General features: G+C 52.6%; 1 protein-coding gene across 7 annotated transcripts in view; it reads left to right on the forward strand.

The window, feature by feature from the left end:
* Window positions 1-17,352, forward strand: part of Ndst1 (N-deacetylase and N-sulfotransferase 1) — a 57,163-nt gene that overhangs the window by 8,226 nt on the left and 31,585 nt on the right. For 4 of the 7 annotated variants that reach the window (XM_023715348.1, XM_023715352.1, XM_023715349.1 and 1 more), the window contains exon 2: window positions 11,803-11,896. The gene's annotated coding sequence lies outside the window, so the exon portion shown is untranslated. Of the gene's footprint in view, window positions 1-6,156; window positions 6,341-11,290; window positions 11,653-11,802; window positions 11,897-17,352 lie in introns of those variants that run through there. The other 3 variants (XM_023715347.1, XM_004631304.2, XM_023715350.1) reach the window with 3 other exon arrangements.

Below are 17,352 nucleotides of genomic sequence, written 5' to 3' on the forward strand. Positions count from 1 at the left end.
TTCTTCTTCTTCTTCTTCTTCTTCTTCTTCTTCTTCTTCTTCTTCTTCTTCTTCTCTTCTTTTTTGTATTTTAAGGAAGAGTCTACAGGGTGTTCAGGGTCTCACTACTAGATCGGACTTGTGATCTGCCTGTTTACAGCCTCCCAAGAGCTGGGATTACAGGTGTGCACCACCATGCCCAGTCTCAATTGCCATCTCATTGTGCCCCTGGGATGGGGCCGGCACTGTAGGCCCGGGAATTGAACCCCTGGCTCCTGCACCTACTTGCAGGTACTTTAATCTGCTGAGTTGTTTGGCCGGCACTCATCGGTCTTCTTTATTTCTTTATTTTTTACACGATAGGGTGTCGTTCTGTAGTCCAGCCTGGCCCCAAACCTGCAGCAACCCCTGCTGCTGGGATTACAGGTGTGTCCTACCATATGTGGCTTTTTACTAGCTCTTTTTTAATTTGGACACAGTTTCACTAAATTATCCAGGTGGGACTTGGATTTACAGTCCTCCTGCCTCAGGATCCCAGGTAGCTGGATTATAGGTGTGTGGCACTGCTTGCAGCTAGCAGTGTTTTCAGAAGCCCTCCAGGTGATTCTGGTGCCATTGGAGAACCATCTGGTGAGGTCACAGAAAAATAGATGCCTAGTTCCTGGAGCTCTTGTGTATTCAGATACACAGCACATGTGGGGGACCCAGAGTAAAGCCCAGTTTCTCCCTAGTCTGTCTTCAAAGAGCCATTGCCTTGGGACAGGTCCTGCACCCCAGGAAAAAGTCTTGTTCCCCAGCATCAGGGCACAGCCAGACCCCAGTGTATTACAGAGATATGTGAGGCAACTGCAGCAGGATCAGGCGCTGGCAGAGGCTGGAGGAGTGCAGTTTGGTGGGTTTGTAGGTGGCAAGGAGCATGCCAGCTGTGTTCTTAGGCTGGCACCAGGGCTGGGGCTGGGCAGAAAGTGTGGGTCCTATGTTAGAGAATGTGTACTGGGGCATGTGTGTGTGCGTGCATGTGTGATTGCGGTGGCCACATGTGGGCTGAGAGAACCAAGGAGCCTTAACTGTTGCCAGGTTAGTGATTTTAAGCATCTCGGTATTTTTTTTTGTACCGGGAATTGAGATCAGGACCTTGTGCTTGTCAGGCAGGTGTTGTGTCACTGAACTACATTCCTGGCCCACTGTCTCGATAATTTTATCGATGGTATTATAACTGACCCTCACATTGATCAGCAGCTTATCAGTGCTTGCTGTGTATTTTCATGTCACTTTCTCAGGAATAATCCCCAGAATAATCCCATAAATAAAGCACCATTAATGTTCCCATTTTGCTGAGAGCTTGTTCCATTGTGTTTTGTGTTGTGCAGACAGTTGGTACAATACCTGGTCTCATGTGTACTAGATAAATGCTGTACTACTGAGCTATACCCCAACCCAATGGTGTCCATTTTATAGATGAAAATACCAAGCTTGTATGAGTATAAGGGGCTACTAAGAATTCTGTAGAATTCTTTTTGTGTGTGTTTTTTGATACAGAATCTTGTTCTGCAATTTCTATTGTCTCAGCCTCCCAAGTGCTGGGATTACATGTGTGTGCCGCCACACCTGGCTAGATTCCTTTCTTTTTTTTCTGTTTTCTAGAGGTGTCCTCAAATATGCTGTCCAGTGAGTGAATCAGGCCTTGAGGGAGGGCTGATGGACAGTGACAGTGCCACCGTGGTGACACTCGCACTCTCAAGCTGGGTCTCCATTATGCACATTGGTCTCCAGTTTTGTGGATGGGTCGTCTGAGGGCTTGGAGGCTCAGTGGTGAGCTCAGGGTCCTGCAGCTAGGGCAAGAGATCAAGTCAGCAAGATAAAATGGGTCTCCTTTGGGTGGGAGAGTTAAGGCCTGAGTCTGCCATCCATTCTGCAGTTCCTTTTCTACCTCATTGTCCCCAGCATGTTTCCCAAGAGTCCAAGCACTTCCCTAACCTTGTATGAAACCTCTCATCTCACAGCTGGGGGAACTGAGGCCCAGCGAGGAGCAGGAACTCACCTGGTTGTGTAGGGTATCAGAGTTGCTATTGGGACAAGAACCAGAATTATCTGGTAGATTTTCCAACAAGGGAAAGGTTGATTTCCAGACATGGCAGGCAGATGGATAGCCGCAGCCCTCAGGGTGGCCCAGGACAATGCATGGGGCAGAAGTGGGGGTGCCCAGGGAGAAGGCTGCCAAGAAGGGTGGAGCAGCTTCCAAGAGGAAGAATACCAAGAAGCCCAGGACCAGACGGAAACCAAATGTATTTTCTAGGTCCTAAGAGGATATTTGGAACAATGGCAGTGGGATGGGGGAAGCTGGACTATAAAAAGGACTTCTTGATTTAAAAAAAAAAAAAAATAGAAGTGGGGTCTTTATGTTTGACTTTTGTTTCCCTGAAGGATATTTATATAACTTCCTGAAAGCAGGATCCCAGACAGAGCTCTGCAAAGTTTGTCACGTGCTGTTGTTTGTGGGGCAGGGCAGGACTTCCTCAAAGAGTCTCCCAATTTTATAATTGGTGTAAAAGGGGCTGGGTGGTGGGAGTGGCTGCCTGAGGTCACACAGTGAGGTGGCAGCGGTCTTCCTGTGCTTTGTGAGGGGCCAGGACTGGTATACCCATTGTAGGTCTGGTCTGCAGTGACGGTGCTGGAGTGGCTGCCTGGTATGCCTGGTGACACCTCCCCCATCCTGATGCCTGGCCCAGCTGTGCACCGGCTGCCCAAGCAGCTGGGAGCTGTGAGTCACACCCAGTGGGTACATAGGCGAAGGCCACTGCATGATTCACTGAGCTCCCCCTGGCCTGAAGGGATGACTAGGCCGTGAGCCCCGACTTCTGCCTACACCTGTGGATGAAGGGCTCTGTGTTTGCAGCTATGAGGTGGGCTTAGGGTCCTGTGCACACCTTCTCCCTCTGCCTCCTTTGGACCTGGACACCATGTCCCCCCACCCCGTGTGGAGGATCTGTGCCCCTGAAGTCAGGTGCAGCATTTTGTAGGCATTCCTGTATATTTTTCCCTAAAGAAAGTTTTGTCATTTTCTTCTGGTTGGCAGAGTACTGGGTGTCCCTGTGAGGTGCTGCCAGGGGCAGGAGTGCTGTGCTGTGGGCTGGAGTGACATGGCTGTGTGGTGCGGGTAGGAGGAGCGTGGTAGCCTCGCGGCGCCTTGGCTCATAGTGCTTTGGTCTCAGGCTGGCTGTCGGCTCTAAGCCGGCTCAGTTTACCAGCTGTGAGACCTTGGGTGACTTATTTATCTGTGCTTCAATATCCTCATGTAAAAATCAGAATCATAAGGGTATTTATTTCACAGTGCCATTGTTGGACTTTTAAATAAGATAGTGCACATAAAGGGCTTGTCCCAGTGTTCAGTGGAAAGCCATGACTTGGTGAGAGTTTGCCGCTGTGGTTTGCCCTCACTGTGCCACCGATTTTCCTTGCGATCCTGTGAATACCATTATCTCGGGTCATGGTCTCCTCCCCCAGCTGTGGACTCTGTCTGGGCTCTGGAGAGTGGGGCAAGGCTGGGGAGCAGCAGTGGGCACCGGGGGGGGGGGGGGGGGCGCCGGGGTGCCTGGGAGAGGGTCCGGCTTCTTCTGCGCCTGGGCTGGGACTGGTCCCGCCGGCGCAGGGTAGCTTCGTGTGTGTGTGTGTGTGTGTGTGTGTGTGTGGGAGGGGGGGGGGGGGGGCTCCTCACATTCTGAACTCCCTGCCCAGGCCCTCCCTGGCTTTGTCCTGAGGCAGGGTTATGTAACAGCAGGGCCTGGCCAGGCAGGACACGATTTTCAACCTCATTTTGTCCCTCCATTGTCTCTTCCTGTCCCTTCCCCCACAGGGCTGTTGTTAGCTGTTTTTCCTCAAGCTTTAGGCTTGAAATCAGACCCCTGCTAGTCTATCACCCGATTGATTTAGTCCTGGAGGTTTGCTGGCTCATGCCCCTCCTCCTACCACCTGGGCACCAAACAGAGCTGATGATTCTTGCTTTGGGTGCAGTGAGGGGCACTTTTTTTTTAGGAGGTGGGGGTAGGGAAGGCAGGTCACTTAGGTGCCTTAGGCCCCTGGTTTGCCTACTGAGCCCCAGGCCCATGAGGCCCCTGTGGGCCCCATCCTTGAAGAAGCCTCAGCTCCACAGTATGTTTTCTGTCTTCTTCTAAAAAACAGAGGTCACACTGGCAGGGTATGCCTGCCCCATGGGTAGACTTTGGTCAATGCCAAATATTGAGCTAGTTGCCAACAGGAGATTTTTACATAAAAACCTAGATATCTAGCTTTACTTCAAAAATAGGAAGACTGAAAACCTCAAGCCTGCCTTCTCCAGTGACTGGTGCTGGAGATGAGGCTTGGTGCTCCTCTCCACCCATGCCCTGCCAGCCATTCGGGTGATCTTTCTAGTTTCCGGAGGCTTCAGGGCTTGCAGGCTGTCTTCGAGGTGTGGGCTGCTCTCCCTGAGCCTGTTCCGCCTTATCTGCCTCCTGTAGGCTCATGGAGGCCTGTGGAGTGGGCCTGACACATTGCTGTCTCTTGAGCGCTGTGCTTAGGATCAGGACTGTACACAGCAGGGGCACAATAAGTGCTTCCTGTGGGAGGGGACAGGTGGCAGTGGTGAAGGTTGCATGTGGTGGGGGCCTGTGGCTCAGCATGCTTGGTGGCCCTCCAGTTCTCCCCCCAGATAAGCTCTAACACTAGCCACTGACCCAGGCAGCTTATTAAGCTGCAGATAAGAGCTCCTGAGAACACTGCCGTACCCTGTAGCCCAGCACCCAGGAGCCTTTCACCTGCAGCAGACACATAGATCTTGCTCCACGCTCACTGCATCGTGGAAGAAGCAGGAGACCAGCTGTAGACAGAAGGACAAGGTGAAGGGAGTACACTTCCCTGCAGGTGAGCCCCGGGCTACCCTTCCCCTCTGTTTGCTTTGTGTTCCAGTGAGAGCGGTTACTTTGTCCACTAGCTTCTTTGTCTAGCATCTGTCCATTCAAAGCTTATTGGCCTTGTAATTGAAATCCTAACTATGCCTTAAGGTCAGCTAAGATGTTGCCTCCTGTATCATGATTGTTCTGAGTACAAGAAAGCCCTGGAAAGCTTGCAAGAAATACATGTAGATTACTACTCTCCTTCTGCCCTACCCCTGCTCTGATTCCCTGCCTGGAGTACAGTGATACCCTCCCTGAAGATCTAGGCACAGGGGCCTTTAGATCACACCTTGAGAGCCCCATCTTAGTGCCCCAGCTGGCCAGGCCCAGAGTATTTCATGCTCAAGTTGGCAAACAGTTCAGGAGAGGCATGCTGTGCTCTGGAGAGAGAAGAGAAGGCCAGGAGTTGGGCTGGAGCAGGCAGGCCTAGGCATTGCCCGGAAGCCTCAACAGACCATTCATAGCTAAGTCAGCTGAGATGCATAGAGGGAGGAGCACTTTCTAGCATCATTCGTGAGCTACATGAGGCCAGACGGGCCCAGGTCCTGCCTCCAGGGAAGACCACACTCCTCTGGACCCACCTCTCTCTGCAGCATTAGGGGCAGATCACCCAACTGAGACAATCATCTGATTGTTTCTGGAAAAGCAAACCGTGGTCATAGCCATCCTAGAGGCATGAAGCTGGTTGGGTGTGCAAAGGACCCTTCAGCCATCCTGCATCCTAGTTTTTTTTTTTTTTTTTTTCAACTGTCTCTGTTGGACCAGCTGTCTCTGTGCCCACTTCCGGCTGGTGCTAGTTTTGTGATACCTTTTGTGAGAATGAAGCTTCCTTCTGTCCCCCTCATGATAACAGGAGAAGGGCAGGCATTGGGGCTGGGCTTCCTTCTTCCCCCTCCACTTGCTGGGAGTGCAGGGTGGTCCTGGAGGAGTGTGAGGGAGCTGGAGAAATCCCATTCATGTTCCCTCTGGCAGCCTGGTGCCAGGACCCAGAAGTTCCCTATCAGTAGTCAGAAGAATTCAGAGGCACCAGGTAGCGATGGAGAGAAGGCTTGCCCACTGGTTCTGGTGTTCTCAGAAAGGTCTGGGGCTCTGGACAGTGACTGATCATGTGAAAACTCTCAGGGCTGCAGTGGCACTGGTATGGTGTCAGTCTCCTGGTAACCCTGGTCTCTTCAGGGCTCTGCAGAGACCAAAAGCTGAATCTGATGGGGGAGATGATTTTACTGAGCATCTACTTTGTTCTAAGCTTTTTTCTAGGTGAACAGAGCAGACATTGTCCCTGGTGTGGACGTGAAGCTGCCACTTAAGTGGTGGGCCAGAATCAACAAACCAATCATATGCATGTACAAGGTTGCATGAAGCACTTGGAGTAAAACAAAGCTGAGTTAGAGATGGAAAATGTGATTTGAGGGTGTGGCTGTGCCAGTCAGGTAGGCATGGCTGCAGATTGTGGTAGGGACCAAGTCTGGGGGGAGCTGTCCAGGTGGAGGGAGCATGCACCCCAAGCACCCCAAGGCTGTGAGGCAGGAGGCTGAGGGCTGTATATGAGGGTGGCAGAGGTAGGATAGCCCACAGGGAGAACATGTGACATGGGCAGAAGGGGCCAGGCTTCTGGGCACATCAGGGCTTTGCTATGTGGCAGAGGGGTTGCAGGATGACCCGACCTGAGTTGGCTATTGTCACCAGATGAGCCAAGACAACAGAGAAGACAATGGCTCAGGGCATTGAGGTTCGGGGTGAGTATGGCACCAGGGCTCAGATTCTGAATTTATTCTGCAGGATGAGCTGACAGGATTTGCTGCCAGATTAAATGTGGGATATGAGAAGAAGACAGTGTTGGCTGCCAGGTTTCTGGGTTGAGGCCCTGGGAGGTCAGTGTTGCTACTGACTGAACCATAGAAGGGAGCGACAGGCAGGATTGTGGAGGCAAATGGAGGCTTGGGCTGAGCTGGGCCAGGTTGAGGGCATGTGCTGGGGTGGGTGGAGACGGTTCTGAACCTTTGTGTTCTAGTTGCTGCAGGGAGGTGAGTGCCCTGGAAAACCTCTTCAGCTCTGAGGCTGTTCTGTGAGAATAAAGTTTTCTTCTTCCCATGACAATTTTACTTCTCTCTTCTTTTAGACAGAAGCAGAAGTGATCTGGGAACAGCACATCATAGTGGAGATCTGGGCCTGGCTGCCTGGCCTGCCTTGTGGGTGAGGCCGGGGAAGTAGAAGAGGAGGCTGGAGGCCTCAGGCTTCGTCCTGGCCCTGCTGCCCTCTGGGAGAGCTTTGTGCCACACTTCCTCTGCAGTGTTGAATTGGCCCCCATGTTCAGAGGCTGGTGGACTGCACAGTGGTTAGGAACCTCAGCTTGGAGTCAGGAAGGTATGCGTGTGAATCCCTCCTCTGCCACTTGGTTGAGAGCCTCTGGGGAAGTGACATGACCCCTCAGCCTGGATCTTCTCATCTATAAAACTGGACCACCATAGTCCCTGCTTGCCAGCATTACTGTGAGGGCCAAATGAGTATTAAATACAGTCCTATCTTGGTGTTCAACTCCTTTGAAACTTGCTAAATTTGATACTTGATGCTTTTTCTTTTAAATTGTCTATTGGTATATTTTATATATACACAGGGCGCTTGATGCTTTTGACATGAAAATTTTGTTCAGGCCCTTGTCATTGTGCAGTACTTGGCCTGCCAGGTAGAACGTGTTGGTGTTGATTGCGTCACAACTTTCTGCTCTTTCCAGCCTGAACAACTCCTTTGGTACTGGTTGTCACTCTGTGACTCTAGAACCAATTAGCCATGAGTGCGGAGGTGACACCATATTCAGAAAGCACTCAAGCAAAGGCCATAGCACACCCATAACTAGAGGCAGGGAGGAATAATGGCCCTGTGTGGCTCATCAGGTTAAGGGGCTTGCCCAGGGGTGGTGGGAGCCAGAAATGGGGCAGGAGCACACTGGACCTGTGGTTTGGTGGGGCAGCCCTGAGTATAGGGGCTTAGGCTGAGTTTTCTTGGGAAGTCCCTGCCCCTTCACCTTCGGAGGGCCCTCATAGACTCTGCTCCTTCCTGGCCAGGGCTTTCCAGGATTGGCATGGTAACCTCTGTCTCACACAGGTCCCTTGGAGATGAAGGTGGTCATTTTCTTTACATTCCCCTGTAGGATTCCTTGTGATCATCCTAGTGGTCAGCTCTGTGGATGTGCGTGAGGGGCTTTGAGGACTGGTGACAGTGATGGGACTGCAGGAGCATATGGGGTTCTTGAGCCAGGCATGGTGGCACGTGCCTATAGTGTCAGCTATGCTGGAGATAAGGCAGGGAGATATCTTGAGCCTGAGAGTTAAAGGCCAGCCTGGGCAACGTAGCAAGACCTTAGAGTTGTGGGACAGGGCAGGGCCTAGAGTGGCATTCCACTGGGCACTTGGATGTGACCTTGGCTCCTGGTCTGAGTCCAGGCTGGGTGGTGCCTACTCCAGTGGAGCCGTGGAGAGGCTGACAATGGGTGGAATGAGGCCCCCTAAGGACCCATACTTCACTGGTGCCCAGGCATGCCAGCCAAGCCCTTCGCTGCTACAAGTCTCTTTTTCCAGCAGCTGAACTGTGCCAGGACAGCCAAGGACATTTCAGAGTCCCTGGGGCTTATGGCCAGGGCGTCACTGGGCATTGCTTGTTTTCCCAGGTCCAAGGGTCTCTCAGGGTGATGGGGGCTCTGGAGATGTCCCAGGGACTTTCCTTAACATTTGGGTAAATTGAGTTGCAGAAAAAGCAAGACACTTGACCAAGATCTCACCCAGCTTCCCTCTCCTATCTGTCACCTCCTTCTGTTCTCATGTCCTCTCCTCAGACTCCTGGCCTATTGCCCAGACAGACGTTTACAGCAGCCTCCCTCTTAGGCTCCTGAGAGTTTTGTTTGCCCTCTTATTATCGTAATCTTGCCATGCCCTGCCAGGCATACACACTGCTTGGTGTGTCTGGCCTCCTGTCCCTTTCCAGTGACTGCTTGAGATGGAGCCTCCCAGGTAGCTGTGCAGTACAGAGGTTTTTAGGCCTTAAGCCATGGAAACCAACCATGTGGGCTTGAATGCAGCTCTGCCCCTTCCTAGCCTGGTGACCCTGGCATAATGGCCCTCCTTCCTGGGCCTCAGCATCCCCTGTCTGTGCAGTGAAAGTGGTGGCAGCACTAACTAATGGGGTGGTAGGGATGGGTGCCTGAGAAGACACTGAAGAGGTGGCATGGAGCGAGCTCCCAAATGGTTGTCACAGAGGCCCATCAGGTCTGGTGGGAGCAACGGGGAGACCCAGACTGTAGGGCCCAGATTCACTCTCAAGCACCACTTCTCTGTGCCTTTTGAGGGTCCTTCATTCTCTGGGACCCCTACTTTCCTCTTCTAAGAAAAGGGGGGAAAATCCCAATAGTGTTTTTACAAAACTGTTGTGCAGCCAAAGCAAGGCCTGTGAAAGAGCTTTTAGTATGCAGCAATTTACAAATGGCGGGTGGTGGCTGTCTTGTGCAGATGGCAATGAGGACATTGTGGCCACGGTGAGGAACAACTGGCTGGCTGCAGGCCGGTCAGTGTGCGGAATGCTCAGCACCCACGCAGGCTTCCCGTTCCCGCCTGTCCCAGCCACTTTGCATGCTGGCCTCAGCATTATGTGCTAGAAAATGTGGGAGGTGCAAAGACCCTGTATATTTTCTGGGCCTGGTGGGTTTTGGGCTCCCAACAGCTGATGCCACAGGATGTGGGAATTAAGAGCTAGAAGTCACTGGATTGCATCTCAGCTAGTCGTTTTCCAGGTGTGAGATTGAACAAGTTGCCTAGCCTGTATGAGCCACAGTTTCCACATTTGCAAAATGAGGCTCTGTGGATGTGGAGGTGGTGAATTTAGCAAAGAGCCCAGCATCTGGTGCCAAGGGACAGTTGTGCGCAGTGCTTTCCACTGCAGGTGTGGTGGGTGATGGTATTATGTGCAGCTGGGGCTGTTGTGCCCATTTCTGGGGATTGCCAAAGGCCGCTATGCTTCCTATGAAATAGCCCAACGCAGGGCTAGGAGGGCCATATGTCTGGCTCAGTTAAGCTCAGTGTGAAAATACAAACAAGGCCCCAAAGGAAGGGTGCTGCTGCCTGAGGCCACAGGCAGGTGAGTCCAGGACTGGACTGACGTTGAGGCAAGCGCGGTCTCCAGGCACAGTCCTTGGAAGCGTGTAGCATGGGTGTGCAGCTGCATGGAGTGAGGACCTTCTTGGGCTGTATCCCTGCCCTTCATGCCTTGCTGAGCATGGTCCTGCTTTTGCCTGGGCCTGCCCCTGTGTACTGTTAAAGACACCTGGAGGCACCTCTAGAGTGTCACAGAAGCCTTCGTCCCCCTCATTGTTGGCCTGGTGAAGTAAGTCACCTGATGCTTTTTGCTGTGTCTTCCCTGCAGCTGCCCAAGCTCTAGAGAAAGCTGGGGCCTCCACCCACAGGCACCACCTGCGCCCCCCTCCCCAAGCTGTGCCTGCTGGAAGTGTGCCCAGTCTCTCACAACCGAGGTGTGTGGTGTGTTGGTAGTAGGCTCTTGTCCTGGTGACAAGCCCCAGCAGGTCCGGAGGGACAGGCTGCTTTCATGCGGCCCTCAGTGATGCCTTCTTGGTCTCAGCAGGCCCCGTGTTATGCCCACCAGGTCTCTGGGAGATTAGGGGGCTTCTGCAGATCTGAGTATTTCCAAGCTGTCCCCTTTGCCTGTGCCATCCTAGCCTGTGGGCCCCCCACTGCCCTGCTCTCATCATGGGGCCTGGATGCTTTTCAGTTTCCTAAGGCTTTGGCGCCTTCTAGAGCCAGCTGGTCTTGGGGAGTTCTGGATCATTCTCCCTGTCACCACTGCTGGGCCAGTTCATGGGGCTTCAGGTGACTACTTGGGGTGGCCAAGGCTGTTAATCCCTGGTCAGGTTCCTAAGGATTTACCTGTGGCTGGCAGGCCCCCAGGCCACCCGCGTGGCGTGAAGGAGTGCCTGGAAGGAAGCTCGGCCTGGCCTCTGTCCCAGGCCCCAGACAGACAGTCCCTTTTTTCCCTATTGCTGCTGTTGAGGCTGAGATACTGCTATCAGCTGAGGGCCTTTGCTTACCTTTGGCATCCTTTAAGGAGGCACATACCTTTTGGGGTGGACACTTGAAGTATTTTCTGCAAAGAAGCCACTAGCGCTGGGATACTGGAAAACCTCCAGGCTATCCTAGGCTGGCCTGTCCTGGCCCAGATCACTGTGTAACCAGCTAAGTCACCTCTCCTTTCTGGGCCTCAGCTTTGTAAAGCGTTTTCAGCTACAGCGTTTTGATGGACTCTAATCTGTTCTGTATTTCTGCCAGTCACCTTTCTTCCTCCCTGTGGGGTGGGGCAGAGGGAAGGGCCTGGCAGCTGACTGGGCTGGGGACAGAAGCCAGTGTAGCAGACACTTTGACCACCAGCTGGGTCTTGAGGGGATATCAATCTTCCTCTTCATCCAAGGACAGGTCAGGAAATTGAGGCCTGGAGGGAAAGGGCCTTGTCTAAGTTCACGTGGGCTATCAAGCAGAGATGGAGGCCCCTTATCTCTTTTGCCAGCGTGGGCTCCTGCTCCTGGCTACCACCTTTCTTGAGAGTGACCAGAGGACTCACTGGCATGAGGGTTGGGAACAGGCTTTCTCCTTGTCCTTGGAGGGCACCTCCTGGTGGGACCTTGCCTGCTGCAGGGCCCCCAGGCCCGAGGCAGACTTGGGGGAGGGAACTCCTCTGAATCCGGGAGGTAGGGGCTGGTGGCCCTGGCAAGGGAGGCGTTGAGGGTGGTAAAGGTTTCCAGGAACAGGGTTGGTGGCTGACAGTGCCCTAGGCCACCTCCCTCCTGGGGAGGGGACTGGGCTGACAGTAATGCCATTTGTTCTGGCTCTTGGATTAGGTGCAGCCGTGTGAAGTAAGGAGTGTGGAACCACTGAGAAGGCACAGCCAAGTGCAGAGGAACTGAGCAGCTGCCTGGAGCTCCTGGAACTCTGGTGAGTCTTGTCACTCTCTCTGGCACCCCTTAGTCTGTTCTGGCTTTCCCACACCCCTGGCTACCATCCCAAGCCCTCTGCCCTGTGCAGTTGTCCTAGATGTGTCTGACTATGTGCATACTGTGTGTACCCACGCAGGAGGCCTGTGGATACAGCTGGCCTGGAGCTCAGCACAGGGCTCCAGCTGTAGGTGGTACCAGGAGCCGGTACCTGAAGCCTCCCAGCTCCTGGCAGTACCCCAGGGTGATGGCCCAGGCTGGCAGCCTTCAGTCAGGAAAGAGGAGTGTGAAGGAAGTGTCAGGTTCTGCTGCAGTGCCCCCAGATGGACTGCTAGACCCGTCCACAGATCTGCCTGAGTCCAGCAGGTCACAAAGCAAAAGATCCTCAGGGCCCTGAGGGAGCCAGAATGATGAGTCCCAGGATGTTCGGATGGACATTCATGGCTTTAGTCCTTGTCTAGTCTTGGAGAGCCAGGGCTTGTCAAAGATGAGGTGCTGCTGGAGCATTTCCATGCGCTTTGTGTGGCTTTCAGTAGAAGCTAGTCTAAATTGGTGTGTCTGGGGGAAGTCTGCTAGCAGCCATCATTAGCCTATTACAAGGTTCTGTAACCCCCAGAATATCCAGCTTCTGCTGTGGTCCACATGTCTGTGCAGCTGGGGAAGCAGAGGCTCGGAGGAGGGAAGGTGCTGCCCAGAGACACACAGCAAACTTTGGAGGCGCCGAATCATCTCCCCTCCTCTCTTGGGGCTCTGTCCTCTGATCCCAACCAGATGGAGGCGATGCTGCCTTCTTAGCCCTAGTGTTCAGAGTCTGTGCTGCTGTTAATGCTGTGGAGTTTGACTCTGCCTCTGCAAGGTGGAGACCCCTCATGGTCCTGCTTCTCAGACTCTCCTGGGGCACTTGGCAGCCTGGAGCTGGGCATGTGGGAGCTACATGTTAGGTAGCCCAGCTCCTCTGCAGGGCAGCAGATGGAAGAAGCTCCCAGCACATAATTATTTTTACTTCACTGGGAATAAACAGCAAATAACCGTAATAGTGGGGAAGTACCTGGTCTTGTGCCTTACAGGCACCAAGCCCATGAAGCTGCTGGTCACCACTATTCTAAGTCATTTTGCCAGCTGAGATTATTTGCTTCTGATCCTCTCCTACCTCTGCCCTCTTAGCACAAGGCCATTGCCCAGGGGCTGGAGGCTGCCCCCTTTCTCAGGAGTCCTCTGGCTGAGGGCCTGCCTTTCTGGAGGGAGGTATAGCTTTCTGCCTATGTAAGCTTTGCTGGAGAAGCTGGGTCCACAGTCCTGGGCTGGATGCCTGCAGGCAGCAGTTTCCTAGCTGGACATGTCCAAGGAGCAGTGTGGGATGGTGTGCACCGGGACCCTTTGGGTAATGAGAGGGACTTCAAGGTGGGCTCAGGGAGGCCATTCTCACCAGTTTGCCCTCTCTGGGTCTCCTTGTCTATTAAGAGCATTGCCTTGCCACTGCTTGTGCAATGGCATTACCTCTGGGGTGTGAGGATCAAGGGAGGTAAAGCAAAGAATCTTGTCCTTGGGCCTGAGTGCAGCTGGTCTGGCCTCCGGCTCCCCATATGGCCCTGCCCCTGGCTGTCCAGGTTGTTTGCCTGGTAAACCCTCTCTTCAGATCTGGTGCAAAGGTGAGCATTCAGTGCAGACCATGTTGGGAGAAAGGCCAGTTCTCAGCAAGTGGTGTCTAGGTTCCCGAGGCTTTCTTATATTATAGTCTGTCCCTACCTGCCAGGATGCCCAGGACAGATAATCAAGTTGAAAAGTGTGGATTAAGCTGAGTTTTACACCTGTTGATTGGTGGAGCTTTGTGGGGCCTCTTCTAGGAGCTCTCATTAACCTCTGGTGGTGATGTTAAAATACCCACAAAAGGGAGCCGAGAACAGGATGTGTAGGACACCTGGAGATGTCAGCTGTCTCAGGTGGACAGAGGGAGGATGAGCCCAGCTCTGTGCTGAGCTTCCCAGTGACTCACCAGGCAATGCTGTGGGTCTCCCAGCTTCAGTTCCTTATTTGTGAAATGGGGAGAATGTAGGTCATGATGCTACCAAGGGGTGAAGTAATAGCGATGATGCAGGCATATGGAGTCTGAGATATGCAAGTTACCATTGTTGCTATGTTTAGCATGGAGATTCCCTGTTGCAGACTCAGGAAGGGGAAGGTAATTGGTCAGGGTAACAGCTCCAGCTCAGAGCACCTGACATGGGTAGGTGGTCGCTGGGCCTTGGAAGGTGGTGTATGTGGTGGGAGGCCAGTGTGCCCCTGAGACGACCGGCCACCGCTGGCCCTGGTATGGAGAGGCAGAAGGGTGCTCCCCACAGGGGCTGTTTAGTTCCACAGCAGGCAGAGTCCCGCTCCCAGCCAAAACAGACCGTGCCAGAAGAAACGTGGGCAGGGCTTTGGTGGCGGTGGGCAGACTGGCAGCCCGTGTCTGGGCTTCTTTCCCATCCCTCTCTCCAGGCCTGTGTCCCCTGTGCTCACTGCAGACTGCACTGTGACTACCAGCCAGACTACTGACAGTCCTTGCTGGTGGCAGTCCTGGTGGTGGTTTGGGTGACCAACAGGTGGCTGCTGGCCCTCAGCCAGGCAGCACTGTGGGTGGGGTGGGGTGGGTGGGGCACACAGTGATAGCATTAGAGAAGGGATTTACATCTGCTCTCTTGGCCTCCCATGGGTGTGATTGCGCTGAGAAACTGCACAGCTGGAAAGTGAATGTGGAGGGTGAGGTGGGTGGGGCAGGCTGTGGCGGAGTGACTGAGGGGTGTGGCTGCTGGTAGGTGGTGGTGTGACTGCTGTGGGTGTGGCAGACTGGGAGGGGTGGACTCTGCTGTAGGGAGTGACTGGGTGGGTACCTGTGGGACAGTCAGTGCCTGCTGTCACTACTGCCTCTCACCCCTTTCCCCGCCCAAGCAAGCCCTGCTACCCATTAAGGTGTTTTTCTCATTGACCTCTCTCAGCCTTCCTCCCCTGCCCCTCCCAAAGCCTGTGGTGCCTCCCAGCCTGGTGAGGTTTTACCCTGGCATCCACATGCATGTGAGTTAGTGTGTGTGCAGGTCAGTGGGCTGCATAGGAACACTCTCAGGAATGACCTAGCCCAGACACAAAATAGGTGCTGTCTGAGCCCCTGCGTGTGAAGGCTTCCCCCAGTCACCCTGAGCCCACCCATTCTTCCAGGGCCCAGCAGCATCACCCCAGACAGAAGACCAACATGCTTGAAGGTCTCTGGAAACCTGCTTTGTTTGAAGGTCTGGGTCATTACTGCTTTTTCAGGGCCTAGAGCTGTGCTGGGCACCTGGTGGAGCTTGGTGAATAACAGGCTGAGGGAATAGGGCGAATCATCTGCTCATTCCCCCCTCCCGGGGTAAAGTAGACTCTTTCCTGGAGCTCATCCTCTTCCTCACCCCTTCTGGCTTCAGTCCAAACTCCTGTCCTTTCTTTCTGGATCTGTTGGGAATTTGATGAATGTCCTTAGGCCAATTCTTCCCTGAGCCTCAGTTTTCAAATCTGTTGAATGGGCAATCATTCTTTTAGCCTAGATCATCTCTTGGTCTTGGCAGGTATCCCTCTAGACAGATTAAATAATACAAATCAGTTGGGGAAACTGAAGCTCAGAGTAGTTAAGAGATTTGCAGAGGTCACAAGGTCAGTAAACCAAAGAGCTGGAGTTCAAGCCCAGGGAGGCTGGTTCCAGGCTGAGACTTAACTGTGACACTGCCAGCCACCAAACTGGCTGGCAGCTCTTGGATTATTGGGGTGAAATGGGATGAACACACAGCCCCTGCCAGGGGCCTGCTGACACATAGATGTGAGTGTGTGGGCTGGGTTACTGGACACACTTCACCACTGGAGGTGCAGCTAGCTCAGTCTTGTGTTTGCCCTCAGGGAGCTCTGCTCTCATTCCTTGAGCCCACCCATTCATCAAGGGCCCAAGCTGGACCACTTCCCCACTTCTGGTCTTTGGACAGCTTGCTCTATAAGAAGTCCCCCCTTCTGTTGTGGGACCTGAGAGGATTATGGGGTCCAGAGCACTTTTGGGTAGGGAGTGACTTTCAAGTCTAGAGCAGTGGCCACGGTTACTGTGGCATTTCCCGAAAGTGCAGTGTTGCCATGGTGTCTCCATGACAACCAGAGCATCTCATTCATTATCTCCAGCACCTTGGCTGGGAAAGCTGGGGCTGAGGCTAGGGCTGGGAGAACAAGGTAGACTGGCTGAGGGCTAGAGGTCATGTAGCTGGGGTCCACTGCATACTCCCCAGTCAAGGGTCCCTTGAAGGCTCTGAAACACCCTCTCTTGTGGGGCCAGGGTTCAAATTTTAGCTCTTCCACTGAATAGCTATGTGAATTTGGGCAAATGATTTAACATGCCTGAGTCTTATTTTCCTCAACTGTAAATGTGGATAATAACAATATTAGTAAGGATTAAACAAGATAAGTCATGAAAAGTGCTTAGCATGGTGTCAGGCTTGTACTAAATACTCAAGGTATGGCCTCAGTATACGATGGTAATTATTATTTTTAAATTTTATTTATTTATTTATGAGTGTGTGGGGGGTAGCTCAGCCCACTCGGGGGCGGGGCTGGCTGGCATGTGGTGCTGGGGGATTGAACCGCAGTCCTTGTGCTTTGCTAAGCTTGTTCTAAGTAGGCGCTTTAGACCACTGAGCCATCTCACCAGCCCCACGATGGTAATTATAATGCTGTTTTTGCTATTATTATCTAAAAAACTCCTGGGTGCACCTGTAATCCCAGCTCTTGGAAGGCTGTAAACAGGAAAATCACTGAGTTCGTTCTAGTAGTGAGACCCTGAACACCTTGTAGACCCTTCCCTAAAAAAAAAAAAAAAAAAAAAAAAAAAAAAGAAAGAAAAGAAACATAAATAAAAAAAACACTCCTGGGTTTCATGGAGGGAGAAAAGAACAAACTTAGACTTACTTGAATCAGCTTGGCAAGCGTGGGGTCCTGAGTTTGCTTTTTGGTACCCCAAAACAAATAAACACCATCAAACTTAACTTGAATCAATATGTAGGGGTTTCTTGCCAGGTATGGTGCTCAGATCTGTAATCCTATCACTTGGGAGGCTGAGGTAAGAGGATCTCATGCTTGAAGCTAGCCTGGTCTACACAGCAAGTTTGAGACTGGCCTGAACTGCATAGTAAGACCTTGTCTCAGACAACAGAACAGAAAAGCTAGGCTTGGGGCACATGCCTGTAATCTCAGCATTATGGGAAACCGAGACAGGAGGAGTGAAAGTTTGAACACTACCCTGGGCAACTTTTGTGACTTAGTAAGATGTCTCAAAATAAAAAAATAAAAAAGATCAGGATGTAGCTCAGTGTGGAGGCCCTAGATTGGATCCCCAGTCTCTCTCTCTCTCTCTCTCTCTCTCTCTCTCTCTCTCTCTCTCTCTCTCTCTCTATCTCTATCTCTATCTCTTTCTCT

The sequence above is a fragment of the Octodon degus genome, unplaced genomic scaffold, assembly GCF_000260255.1.
Source record: "Octodon degus isolate 3935 unplaced genomic scaffold, OctDeg1.0 scaffold00040, whole genome shotgun sequence".
NCBI classification, from domain to species: Eukaryota; Metazoa; Chordata; class Mammalia; order Rodentia; family Octodontidae; genus Octodon; species Octodon degus.